Source organism: Propithecus coquereli, unplaced genomic scaffold (assembly GCF_000956105.1).
Source record: "Propithecus coquereli isolate 6110/MARCELLA unplaced genomic scaffold, Pcoq_1.0 Scaffold728, whole genome shotgun sequence".
In the NCBI taxonomy this organism is placed as follows: domain Eukaryota; kingdom Metazoa; phylum Chordata; class Mammalia; order Primates; family Indriidae; genus Propithecus; species Propithecus coquereli.
Window position 1 is genome coordinate 12868 of NW_012153374.1, and position 14021 is coordinate 26888.

Consider the following 14021-nt stretch of genomic DNA (forward strand, 5'->3'; position numbering starts at 1 on the left):
GATGTATGTAGTAACAGGAGAGGCTATGGTACCTACCAGGGCAGTGCAAAGAAGCAGGAGAGTCCAAAATAAATAGGAAATGTGGCCAGGATAAATGAAATTCCACCAGGAATCTTTGGAGATCTTAGGGGAGGTACTGAGGTTTTCCAAGGTATATTGGCTAGGATTTGAGCCATTTTATGAGAATGTTTAAGAACAAGGAGACGGCATCAGGCTGTACTCTTTGGAAACATCCAGGCATAGAGCATTTAGGTGACTTTTGGATTTGTTCAATATCAATGCCTTGTCTTGAAGCTCCCTACAACACTGAAACCCCTATCACATTCATTCATTCAGCAAATGTTTATTGGGCACTTACCATGTGCTAGGTTCCGGGGATGCAGGGATAAATGAGACAAGCAAAGTCCCTGTCCTCACTGGTGTTTTATGTTTTATGGTTGGGAAGAGAGACATTAAATTAATAATTACATATGTATGTGTGTATACACTGTATGAACGAACAGCTCCACAACTCTTGAGATACGAGTACAGTCACATCTTTTGTAAATCTCCAAATTAAATGAAAACTGACTTGAGCCTTCACAGGTCAGATTAGCAAGAAGTTCAGTACCACACTCTTTGGCTCTTCTCTTTCTCTGGTTTATCCAGGAATTTACACAGTCTGCAAAAGAGGTCAACTTGAGGTCCATGCCTTATTGGGGAAAAGCCTCCACTGCCATGCTTGCCATTGTGCCTCATTGCCACAAAGTGTCACTATTGAGCACCAGTCTGCTTCCATCTGGTACTGCTGGTCTACTCTAGAGCAAAGCTTTGCTGACCCCACCTTCCAGTACAGATCAGTGTGGTGCTGATCCTCAAGTTGCAGCTCTAAGTGACCAGTCTTTCTGAGTTTACACTCAGCTCTTCCCCTCAGTGACCTCGCTGTCTCATTGAGTCCTGTGTTTGCCCATCATAGACCCTCCCTCCTTCCATTCCCTAAGGATTTATCCCAGGGGTTGAGAGGCCTTTCTTTTCAAGCCCCTGAACTTCCCTTTCTTGGGAAAAATAACTTCATTGCCTCCAAAGAGGGCCCAGATGTGATGAACACACAAAGATTTGTTAACACTTCAGGAAAGAAGGACCAAGGGTCACCAAACATGAAGCAGAGAAGACCAAGGGTGAAGTGGACATTTATTTGGTTCTTGGCCACCAAGCATTCATTCTCCATTCTTTTGGTAATAGCACCCTGATTTGGAAGATTTGAATTATCACTTCTCCCAGTGGATATAGTCTGGTAAGACTGTCAGCCATGATATCTTGCTTTTCTCTAGTCAAAGGATGGGCACATGATCCAAACTATATCAGCTAGATCTTGAGAAGAGCAGTGCTTCTCCATACTCTAATATGTATACTAATCACCTAGGAGTCTTGCTACAATGCAGTTTCTGAATCAGTGGGGCCTGAGATCCTGCATTTCTAAAAAGCTCCCAGGTGATGCCAATGCTACTGATTCATAGATCATCCTTTTTTTTTTTTTTTACTGCTGGGTCTTGCTGTGTCATCCAGGCTGGAGCGCAGTGGTGCAATCATAGCTCACTGCAGCCTTGAACTCCTAGGCTCATGCTATCTTTCTGCCTCAGCCTCCCAAGTAACTGGGACTACAGGTGTACACCACCACACCCAGCTCATAGATCATCCTTTCAGTAGAAAGGGAGTAGAGTGAGCAAACAGCTGGAGTCCCTTCAACCAGGTGCAACAACCTTAATAATCCATCAATACAGAGCTGCTCTGGATCCTGTCCTCTCTGCTCTGAATCTTCACCCTTTCCTTCCCTTTTGCAACCTCCTTATATTTTTACAGTAAATTATTTTTGTATTCAAGATGACAGAATTGATTTCTGTTGCTTGCAACCAAAGGAAAAAAGGAGGAAAGGGAGAGAGGAGAGGAAGGATCAGAGGGAGAGGGAGGGAGAGAGAGATTTTTCTTCAGCATGCAATCCATAAACTAGGTGAAAATACCATTGTCTCTCCATACAGCCAGCACCTAGTTTTCCCCCTTTATGCATTGCTGATGTCATCAAATACATTCTAAAGAAAAAATACATTTATTTATTTATTTATTTATTTAGAGATAGAGTCTCACTCTGTCGCTCAGGCTGTGTGCAGTTGCTCCATTATAGCTCACTGCAGCCTCAAACTCTTGGGCTAAAACAATCCTCCTGCCTCAGCCTCCTGAGTACTTGGGACTACACGCATGTGCCACCATGTCCGGCTATGGTTATGTGGCCCAGGCTGGTCTCAAACTCATGGGCTCAAGCAATCTTTCCACTTCAGTCTCCCAAAGTACTGGAAGTACAGGCATGAGCCACTGTGCCTAGCCGAATTCATTCTATTTTTTGAGCTTCTTTGGGAGACTGCAAAGGCTCTTGAGAGGTCTTCAAAGTGATAGAAAGTTTCTTTATCCAGCAACAACTGTAAGAAAACTTTGGGGCATTATATGCATATATGCTTGGTTGTTTGTCTAGTTTTCCTGCTTTGGTAAAGAAAGAAGGTCTGCACATCACTGGGATTCTTTGCATTGATGTCAAAATCTCCATTAAATAATTGTTCTGGTTCATCCAGTTGATGTAATACCTGGAAGGCCAGGTATTACAAATACAGTGGTTTATTAAAGGCTATGCGGCTGGAGAGAGGAGTTATCTGAGCTTGATGTCCCAAACTCTTTGTTCTCATAAGCTGGGTCTTTCTAACTTCAAAAGTCAGGCACAGACCTGCAAGACAAGGTATGAATTTCTCAGTGTGTACCTGAGACAGATTGCTATCAGCTGATATGGTCATTTCAGAAAGTTCCTCTTTAAAAAAACATAAAAATAAAAACAGACTCAACATCTCTGTGAGGGTTAATCTTTGAACAAAACTCTCACATGAAGCCCCTGGTTCCCAGAGATGGAATGAATGCTTGGGGACACGGGCATCATTGTGGATGAGGCCCAGCAGCCGGGAATTCCAGGAACTGTTCAGCTCTGGTTTCTCCCAGGCAAGGTGACAGAACACTCTTATGCGGTTTCCATCTGGGGTCATATTTGGTATGAAACAGATGCCATAGTGGAGAAAGCAAAAATCTGGGTGAGGTTTGCTTGTCCCCACTGCTCTCCAAGGTGTTTCCAGCCTGGCCAACATTTTCCCCAAATGACTTTGTCTCCAAGTGTCCAGAATTTTTTTTTTTTTTTTTTTTTTGAGACAGAGTCTTTTTTTTTTTTGAGACAGAGTCTCACTCTGTTGCCTGGGCTAGAGTGCCATGGCGTCAGCCTAGCTCACAGCAACCTCAAACCCCTGGGCTCAAGCAATCCTCCTGCCTCAGCCTCCCGAGTAGCTGGGACTACAGGCATGCACCACCATGCCCGGCTAATTTTTTCTATATATTTTTAGCTGTCCAATTAATTTCTTTCTATTTTTGGTAGAGACGGGGTCTCGCTCTTGCTCAGGCTGGTCTCGAACTCCTGAGCTCAAACAATCTGCCCGCCTCGGCCTCCCAGAGTGCTAGGATTACAGGCGTGAGCCACCGCGCCCGGCCTCCAGAAATTTTTTGACAGCAAATAGTATGAGATATTATGTCCGCTCAAACTTGGGTTTACAAATTAGGCTTATTATTTCATATCACATAGTAATTTAACAGGGTTCACCCACAGAAAACAAAACTTGAATCTGTAACAATTTAGTAATTAGAATTTAGAATGAGATTCTAGGGGGAGGGTGGTGCTTCTCTCAAAATCATTCTGACAAGATTGGCAGAAGCCCAAACCAGTCTCATCTCCATATTTATAACTGTGGGTTTCGGTTAGGATTCTTTGGTTGGGAGTAACAGAAAGTGGCTCTAGCTTCCTTAAGCAAAAAGGGAATTACTAATATTTCAAGGCTAGAGGAAGAGCTCACGGGACTAAAAGGAAGAATGGACGGATAGAAGCCATTCAGGGGACACTCAGGGGCCTTGATAATAGCAGAAACTTATTAATAGGATCCCCCAGACACCACTCCTAAAATGAATGAATACACACTAATCATTCTTTCTATCTTTGCATCACTCAAGATTCAAAGCCTTGACATCCCAATAGAAAAATGGGCAAGGGATATGGACAGACCACAGAAAAGAAAACCCAGTGGAGGAATGGTGTTAGAGTAGGTTGTAAGATACACTAGAGGAACAGAGGTGGTCCCTGCCTGCAGGGGTCACATATACTATCAGGCTTGAGTGCTCCCTAGGGCAAGGCCCACATCCCACCACCTTCTTTAGGCTTCCCCATCAGATGATTTGCATAAATTAGGTCCTTTAATCCTCAAAATAACCCTATAAGATTGGTGCGATTCAGTAATTAGACAAATCCCATTTGTCCAATAAGGAAACTGAGGCTCAGAGGGGGAGGCAGCTGGCCTTAGGTCATCTAGCTGGGAGGTAGCAGAGCTGAGGCTGACCTCATAGTGGTCGTTTCCCCTATGCATGCTGCCTTGGCTGCTGCATAGGGTTGTATGGTTTATGCATTGCAGAAGGGTACCCAGCCCAGAGGATGAGTAGGGTCTGGGCTGAAATCTAACCTATGATCCATTCAACAAGCCAGCTGTCCCTTTGTAAAGCTGTGTCTATCTGGACGAAGATGCTAATTTTTCTAATTTGTCCTTCCAGTGGAGTGCCTTTTAGTAATTCAGAGAATGGCACCATATGAGCTAGTAGTAGCCTTGCCTGCTACATCTCCCTGGGTAGGTGTGTGGAGTGGGGGTTAGCAGTGGCTGGATAAGGATGAGACAATGCAGGATGAGAGGCTGTTAGTTTGACAGAGGCTGAGGGAAACAAGGTGAAATGTTGCGGGAGACCCAGGTGGGTACTCAGGGCAGCAGCTTGTGTAGGGAAAAGAACTCTGATAAGCTAGGGATATAGCCTCTTCCTGGGAATTTACTCAGGCCTATGTGAGCTTCTAGGCCCAATTTGGGGGGTGTGAAATCTTTGAAGCTCTACCTTAGGATTTCAGTTTCAGGGCTCCGTTTGGGGACCCAGTTTATGAGGTTCTCCTGGATGGCTATGTCTTGGACATAGATGGCCCATCTACCATCCTGGGCTCTCAGTTCTCTGACTTCCTCATCTCCAATCTTGTCCTCCAGCCACCCTCAGCCTCCCACTTCCATGATCACAGCCTAGCCCTTGTTCTCATCAAAAACTAGACCTTTGGCAGGCACAGTGGCTCATGCTTTTAATCCCAGGACTTTGGGAGGCAGAGGTGGGACGATGACTTGAGGCCAGGAGTTTGAGACCAGCCTGAGCAATGTAGCGAGACCCTGTGTCTAAAAAAAATAGAAAAAATTAGCCAGGCCCGGTGGCATGGCCTCTAGTCCTAGCTACTCAGGAGGCTGAGGCAGAGGATCACTTGAGCCCAGGAGTTCGAGGCTGCAGTGAGCTATGATTGTGCCACTGCACTCCAGCTTGGGCAACAGAGCAGGACCCTGTCTTAAAAACAAAACAGAACAAAACAAAAACAAAAACTGAAGCTTTGCTGGGTGCAGTGGCTCACACCTGTAATCCTAACACTCTGGGAGGCTGAGGCAGGAGGATCGCTTGAGCCCAGGAGCTTGAGGTTGCAGCGAGCTATGATGACGCCACTGCACTCTAGCCAGGACCACAGAGTAAGACTCTTGTCTAAAAAACAAACCAAACCAAACTAAAAAACAAAAACAAAAACAAAAAACTGAACCTCCTCCCAAAATTTCAACTTCAAACATACTAACTCTGTACTCATTATTTCCTTGTCCTCTTACTGACTTATTCTTATACCTGTCCCACATAAAAATTCTCTTTTTTTTTTTTGAGACAGAGTCTCGCTGTGTTACCCGGGCTAGAGTGCTGTGGCCTCAGCCTAGCTCACAGCAACCTCAAACTCCTGGGCTTAAGCGATCCTCCTGCCTCAGCCTCCTGAGTAGCTGGGACTACAGGTGTGTGCCACCACGCCCGGCAAATTTTTTCTATTTTTAGTAAAGACGGGGTCTCACTCTTGCTCAGGTTGGTCTTGAACTCTTGAGCTGGAGCGATCCTACTGCCTCGGCCTTGCAGAGTGCTAGGATTACAGGCGTGAGCCACCGCACCCGGCCCCCACATGAGAATTCTTCAACCTCATCTTGTCCTCTGATTCTTTGGCCCCACCACCTGTTTATTGCCCCTCACTGCCCTCATGTCCTCACTTCCCTTTTTACCCAGTGTGGTAGGCAGAATTCTCTGATGGCCCCCATAATATCTCTCCCCCCTGATATGATGCCCCATATAATCCCCTTCCTTTGAATGCGGTGGAACTTGTGACTTGCTTTTAATAAACAGGAAATGGCCTAGGTGATGAGATTTCACTTCCCTGATTATGTTCCTCACCCCACCCGCCAGATAGATAGGTAGATTGCTAAATATATAGAGATGATATAGATAGATGCTATAGATATAGATACAAATATAGAAATAGATATGACTCCATCTTGCTAGCATGCAAGGAATTCAACTGCTGGCCTTGAAGAAGCAAGAAGCTGCTATGCTTTTGTGTACTACCTATGGAGAGGGCTATGTGGCAGGCAGCCCCTAGGATCTGAGGGCCTTAATTCTGTAACCGTAAAGAACTAAATTTTTGAGACTCTGTCTCAAAAAAAAAAAAAAAAAAGAACTAAATTCTGCCAACAACCATGTGGGCTTGAAAGAGGACCTAAACCTCATATGAGACTGCAGCCCTGGCCAACATATTGATTGTAGCCTGTAAGTCGCTGAACAGAGAACCTAGTTAAACTGTGCCTGGATTTCTAATCCATGGAAACTATGAGCTAATAAATGTATTTTGTAAGCTGTTAAATTTGTAGTAATTTGTTATGCAGCAATAGAAAACTAATATACCCAGCTTAGATTTCATTATCCATTGTTATAATGACTTCCTTGCAAACACCCTTACTATTCTGGCCCTTGTGGCCAACAGATGCTAAAGTGACCTCCATTAATCCCCACCAGCTGGTGTTCATGTTCTGTGTAATCCCCTCTCCTTGAGTGTAAGTGGAATCTGTGACTTGCTTCTAACTAACAGAACATGGCAAAGGTGATGGGATGTCACTTTCCTGAGACCCCCATCTTGGTATACTGGAGTTAGAGAGACTCTCTTTTACCAGCTTTGAAGAAGTAAAGTGCCATGTTGTGAGAGGGCCATGTGGCAAAGAACTCACTATTAGCAGTTGAGAGCCATCTCTGGCTGAAAGCTAGCAAGAAAATGAGGACCTCAGTCCTACAGTTTCAAGATTAATTCTTACAACAACCTGAGGGAGCTTCGGAGTCTAGTCTAATTTCCCTAGTCAAGCTCTGATGAGATTGCAGCCCTAGTTGACACCCACATTGCAACTTAGACCCTGAAGGAGAGAACCCAGATAATTAGTTCCCAGAGTCCTAACACACAGAAACCGTGGAGATAATACATGTGTGCTATTTTAAGCTTCTAAATTTGTGGTAATTGGTTACACAGCATAGAAAACTAATATGGCTCCTCTCTCCCGTCTTTATACTGACTTGACCAAACACAACTTGGGTTAGTCAATATCCTGCCTCCTCTACATCCGCATGAGAGCAGCTGAATGTTACCAGAGAAAAAAACCCACACAAGTCAATAATTTCACTCTAAATTATTGATTGCAGACCTCAAATGGGCATTAGTAGCACAGCAATTCTGATATGACCACTTCCCCACTCTCAGAGATAACCATTTCATACCTTCTCCTCTCCTCCCAAACCTTGCTCATTGCAGCCTCTGTCTTCACCTTCAGTTGATGGCCTCACATCACCCTTCATTCAGAAGGTAGACACATTGGGATGGGAATTTCTTTATCTCACTATCAAACCTAATCCTCTTTGCACCCAACTTCCTCTTCTGCTTCTGACTTGTCACATAGAGGAACTGTCCCTCCTCATATCAAAGACAGGTCCCTCCACTTCTTCTCTCAACTCCTCTCCCCTACTCAAATACTTTGCTCCTTTGGTTACTCCCATCTCTCCTGCATCACCAGTTTCTATTCCCTCCTTGAAATATATGTTTCCTCTCAGTCTCCGTTGCTGACCTCTACATGTTGAAGTTCTCTGACCTTGTAGACCCAACTGTCCCCTTGTCATCTCCACTTGAATATCTCACAGGCACCTCAAATTGGACATGTCTAAGGCAGAAATCTTGATATTCCCCCCAAGTCTGTTCCTCCTCCCACCTTCCCCCATCTCAGTACAACCAACAGTTATTGAACTATTAATAGAAAGCTGAGAATCATCCCTTTCCTTCACCTCCTCCACACTCAGTTTATTAGGGAATACTATTGATTTTATCTCTAAAATTTATCTTGAATTTGTCCACATCTCTCTGTCCCCTCTATCTCTAACCTACATCAAACCACCATTGTCTCCCTGTTTCTACCTTTGCCCCTCTATAACTCCTTCTCCATACAGTAGCCAAAGTGGTCTTTCAAAAATGTAAATCAGATAATTTCATTTCCCTGCATAAAACATTTTCCATTATATTTAAAATAAAATTTAAACTTCTCACCATGACTAATAAGGTCCCTGCCTGTGTCATTCACCTCATCTCCTATAGCTCTTTCCCTCTCCTACTAAACACTGTTACCCTGGCCTTTGTGCTTTCTGTTCCCTTTTCTTGGAAACTTCTTCCTCTGCCTCTCCATCTTCTCCTTCTGAGCACATCTTAAATATTACACCTTCAGAAGTGCTTTCCCTGATCATCCTCCCTCATGTGTTATCCTTACTCAAATGTAAGCCCTGCGAAAGCAGAGCCTCTGTCTGTCTTGTTGGCTCCTTAGTGCTTAGCACCGTGCTTGGTACATAGTCAGAATTCGATCAATATTTGGCAAATGAGTGAACGAATTAGGCAGTTTTTCTGAGGATCTGAATACAGTGTACCTTGGTGTGGGGGTTGAGACTGGTGTGAAAGACAAAATACACTGGACAATTGAGGAGATGATTTTATTTGGGCTATTGCAATAGGGAGACCATACACTATTGAGAAACATTTCAAAGAAAAGGAAGGGGACTGGGGTTTTATGGAGGCAAGTAGGCAAGGGTTGATAATCTAGAAGTCTTATGGGGTGATCAGGAAGGATAAAGACAGGTCTTATCTGAGTCACTGAGGAAAGGTGGAGGTGAGTCTTATCTTGTAATAAGTGGGAGCAGGGAGGTGCTTTGTGGTTAGCCCTTTCTCAGAGCACATAAGCATGAGGGGATTTTTTTTTTGCCCATAGCTGCTTTCCAGGAACACAAGGCTCAGATAAGTTTCAACACGGTCACTGGTTATCTCAGTTTACATACAGGAGCTTAGTCTAGAGATTTCAATCTGGGGAATCAGTTTAGGGGCCTCACTCTGGGGGCCTATTCTTAGGTTCAATCTGAACAACCTGAGTGGACCACCTAGGGCTGTTGTTGCAGGTAAGTTAGTCTGGAGACTTAGCCTGAAGGACTCAATCTTGGGACCTCAATTTGGCAGATCAGGGAACTCTACCTGGAAATTTTCCTCTGTAGAACTCAATTTGGGAGCTGTTACTGCTAGGGGTACTCTGTCTTACTTGACACAGTCAAAGGGCTCACCCTGGATGTGACAGGTTGGTGCTCCATTCAAGGGTTTCATTCTGAGGTTGGCAATATGAGTTTCATTTTGCAGATCTGAGTATGGCTTTAGAATGAGGATGTGAAACTTAATTCTGCAAAAGGAGTCTCTTGTGCCTGGGAAGCTTCTTCAGGGATCTCTGGCAGGGTGTTTGTTCTGAAGACATCATTTTGGAGTTTTGTCTGGAAACTGGGCCATCTGCTTTATGGTAGTCTATCTAGGGGCTCAGGCATTGGTAGCTTAGTCCCCAAGATCAATCTCACTGTATTAATTAGTCAAGAGCTCTGTCTGGATCACTCACTGTTGGGCGATCAGCATAGGGATTTGGATTGAGAGTTCTGAGTTATCATGCCTCAGACATCAGCCCACTCAAGAGGGCTCAACTGGCATCAGATGTGATTGCATGTAACAGAAGGACTGCCATATAATGATGGCTTAAACAACATAGAAACCTCTATTTCTCTTAGTAAAAGCAGTCCCAAGGAACTGCTCCTGTCTTCCATTTCAATCTCATTGGCCAAAGCTTGTATCGCATGGCCATACCCAACTGCAAGGGAGCCTGGGAAATGTAGTCTTTTGGCTGAACTGATGTCCACCTAGTTAAAAACACGGGTTCTGTTCCAAAGGAAGAAAGGGAGAATAGATATTCGGGTATGAAGCTAGCAGCCTTACCACACAGGTGTCTCAGTCTGGGATTCACAGTCTGGGCTCCTGATTCTGTGGATACTGTTTTGGGTACTCATTCTGGGGGTATGAATTTGGGATTCAAGAGATTAGAAGCTCAATCTGGGGAAATCAGTTTCCTGATCACAATTGGGGAATCTTGGTCAAGAAGCTTACACTAAAGGACTCAGCTTAGTTTCTGAGTCTGTGGACAGTCTGACTGATTCAGTCTACAGATTCCCATTCTTGGTATTCTGTTTATAGGCGTCTCAGTCTGGGGGTGCTCAGACTGGGGGATCATACTAGTATTTTCAATATAACAGTTCAGTCTGGGAGCTTGATTTTTTGGGTTTCATGTGGGGCTCAGTCCAGAATATGTCTGAGCCTCTGTATTGCCAGCCTGGTGCTTCATTCTGGCTTTGGGTTGTGGGCCCAGATTTTGGAAGCTCAGTTTAAGGGGACCAGCTCATTTTGGGGGATTAACTTTCAGCCGTTATATTTGGGATCAGTGTAGTGTCTTCAGTCTAGGTTGTCAGGGACCCTTTCTCTCTGGATGCCTGTCTGGGGATTCATTTTTCGGATATGTCTTGGGAGATTAGACACTGGGAGCTCAGTCCTGGGACTCAGTGTGGGAGCTTCCCACAGGGGTTCAGTTGAATGGATAATCTGGGAACTCATTCTGGGAACTCATTCTGGGGCAGTTACAACGGGGACTCAGTCTTGGAGGCTACTTCTTCAAACATGAGCCTAAGATTTTTTTTTTTGAGACAAAGTCTCACTCTGTTGCCTGGATTAGAGTGCCCTGGTGTCAGCCTAGCTCACAGCAACCTCAAACTCCTGGGCTCAAGCGATCCTACTGCCTCAGCCTCCCAAGTAGCTGGAACTACAGGCGTGTGCCACCATGCCCGACTAATTTTATATATATATATTTTTAGTCATCCAGCTAATTTCTTTCTATTTTTAGTAGAGACAGGATCTCACTCTTGCTCAGGCTGGTCTTGAACTCCTGACCTTGAGCAATCCTCCTGCCTCAGCCTCACAGAGTGCTAGGATTACAGGCATGAGCCACCACGCCCTGCCGAGCCTAAGATTTTGAGAATGGGAGTTCATGCTGGTGGTCTAGCCTGTTCTGCTTGGGTTGCTCTCTCTTCCATACAAATCTGAGGACTTAGACTTAACGGTATTGGTTTGGAGATGAGAACCTGGAAGCTCACATGGGAGCACTCAGGCTCCTGATCTCAATCTGTAGGCTCATTCTGGAAATGGGAGTTGAGGGTCTCAGACATGGGCAGCTCAGTGTGAAGCTATTAACTTCACAGTCTCATGCTCAGAAATTTGTGTTAGTCCTGAGAAGCAGACAACAAGATGGGATTAAGTGTGCAAGGATTTTATTAGGAGAAATGTCCATGTGAGAAAATGGGGAGAGTGCCATGCAAGGCAGAATGTGATGTGGTCTGACTCAAACTAAGGAGGGAGGGAGGGAACGTTGCGTGGAAGTATTCTAGATTGCCATGCAAGGAAGGTTTGGCTAGGCTGTCCAGGATTTTTTGAACCAAAATTTCCAAAGTATCCCCGCTGCACTCAGTTATTGGTTGGGAGTAGCTCATGGGGAAGTATTGCTTTTGCACAAATGTGGAATGGGTTTCAGAACAGCAGCTGGGGCCCTTGATCAATCACACTCCCTATACTTTAAGGTCTGTGAGATCCAGTCTCATGGCTACTATGGGCCCATACTGGTGGCTTTCTCTGGGGATTCTCTCTAAAGCTCATTTTGGGCATGTTATCTCGGGGCTCAGATGGGCTCACCATTCTTCCAAGTGACGTATCACAAGAATGGAAAAACAAGCACCGCATGTACTCGCCATTAAATTGGTACTAATTGATCGACACTAATGTGCACATATGGAAGTAACATTCATTGGGTGTCAGGCAGGCAGGAAGGGGAGGAGCGGATGGGTAAATTCACACCTAATGGGTGTGGTGCACACTGTCTAGGGGATGCGCACACTTGCAGCTCTGACTTGGGCAGTGCAAAGGTGATATATGTAACCAAAGCATTTGTATCCTGTAATATTTTGGAAAAAAAAAAAAGAACATGGGCTCAGTTTGTACTTTCAGTGGGCAGGGGATGAGTCTGTGGGCTCAATATGTGAGGGATCCTTCTGGGAATTCAACCTGGGCCCACTTGCAGGATATCCATCTCCGCACTCCTTCAAGGAGCTAAGTTTGGGGGCTCAGTCCTATGGCTCTACCTAGAGGCTCATTATGGGTACATGACTTTAAGAGTTTAGATGTTGACAGTTCACTCTTGATACACTCATTCTGGTGGTTTGGTTAGGAGAGGATTCAATATGGGAGCCTGATATTTGATCTGAGATATGACTGAGCCTCTCACTAAGTTGAGTGCCAGTTGCAGGGCTCAGTCTGGGTGGCTGAGTCTGGTCTGCTTCGGAAGCCTCAGATAGTGGGAGCTCAGTCTGGAATATTTTAGCCTGAGGTCAAGCCTAGGGAATCTCGATGTGATGACCTTACCTGAGGTTCTCTGTGTGTGGGGCTCTGTCTTGGGATCCCAGGATGGGCCCTAGTCTGAAATCTTCTATCTGGAACCACCCTTTGCACTTAGACACCAGAAGTTCAATGTGGTGGTTCAATCTGCATTTCAGTCTTAAAACTCAGTCTTAGGCCGGGCGCGGTGGCTCACGCCTGTAATCCTAGTACTCTGGGAGGCCAGGGCGGGTGGATCCTTCGAGCTCAGGAGTTCGAGGCCAGCCTGAGCAAGAGCGAGACTCCGTCTCTACTAAAAATAGAAAAATTAGCCGGGTGTGTGGTGGCGCATGCCTGTAGTCCCAGCTACTTGGGAGGCTGAGGCAGGAGGATCGCTCGAGCCCAGGAGTTTGAGGTTGCTGTGAGCTGAACTGATGCCATGGCACTCTAGCCCGGGCAACAGAGTGAGAAAAACAAACAAACAAAAAAACTCAGTCTGAGGTCTCATGCTGGGGGTTGAGTTTGGTCTTAGGCTTTGGGAGTTCACTGTTGGACACTTTGATATGGCCATCTGAAGACTCAATCTAGCCTGAAATGTTTGTGCTGGATTAGGATACTTAAACTGGAATACATGGACTTACAAAGTATCATGCATAGAATCTGGCGTGTTCTGTGTATTGGGATGTGAAAAAAATAGATTTTATTTTCAATAACCTCTAATGAAATTGAGCATTTCTTTCAATAATGAATGTGACAACCAATAACACTAGTAGTAAGAGTTCCTTCAACTTTGTCACCAATACACAGATTTTTTTTACAGCAGATCTCTTAAAATATTGTTTACGATCATCGTTACTTCAAAATCGCAGTAGTCATTTAACCTGCTAGCAGATCATAGTTTTTACTGCATTAACACATATATTACAATTCGTTTCTCATATTTTTTTAATTGTAATTTTTAAATTGGAAACCAAATATGCAAGTTGGAATGGTGTTTTTGTAATATTTTTGATAATCGTATTTTAAATATACTTGATTTCCTTTGTAAATCTGTATTTTATTTTATGCATTTAAAAACATTATTTTAGGCCGGGTGCGGTGGCTCACGCCTGTAATCCTAGCACTCTGGGAGGCCGAGGTGGGTGGATGGTTCAAGGTCAGGAGTTTGAGACCAGCCTGAGCAAGAGCGAGACCCCCGTCTCTACTAAAAATAGAAAGAAATTATCTGGACAACTAAAAA